Raw genomic sequence first — 360 nt, 5'->3', positions numbered from 1 at the left:
AAAACCATATTTGGGAGGGACACAAACCGGCTCCTGTCGATGACCAAAGCTCTTTCATGATATCCTTAATTACTTCTTAATGAAATACAATTGCTTGGTAAACCTGGTAAAGAACAACATGAAGATGAACCGAGGTCCTCGACCAATGAGAGAAGAACGTGTTGACTTTGTCAGGAGAGCGAAGTCCCATTTCCTCCTGTTCCCTCGAACCCCCGAGGGTCAGTCTGCGCCCCCATACCTCGCCGAGGCCGCGAGGGGAACCACACACCGGTCTCCACGGCCCCGCCCACCGCTCCCACTGAGCCCCGGCCCTCCCTACTGGGTGAGGGGACGCACGCCGCGCTCACACCCTGAGGGAGA

This window comes from Gadus morhua, chromosome 5, assembly GCF_902167405.1.
Source record: "Gadus morhua chromosome 5, gadMor3.0, whole genome shotgun sequence".
NCBI classification, from domain to species: Eukaryota; Metazoa; Chordata; class Actinopteri; order Gadiformes; family Gadidae; genus Gadus; species Gadus morhua.
This window is presented reverse-complemented; position numbering follows the sequence as displayed.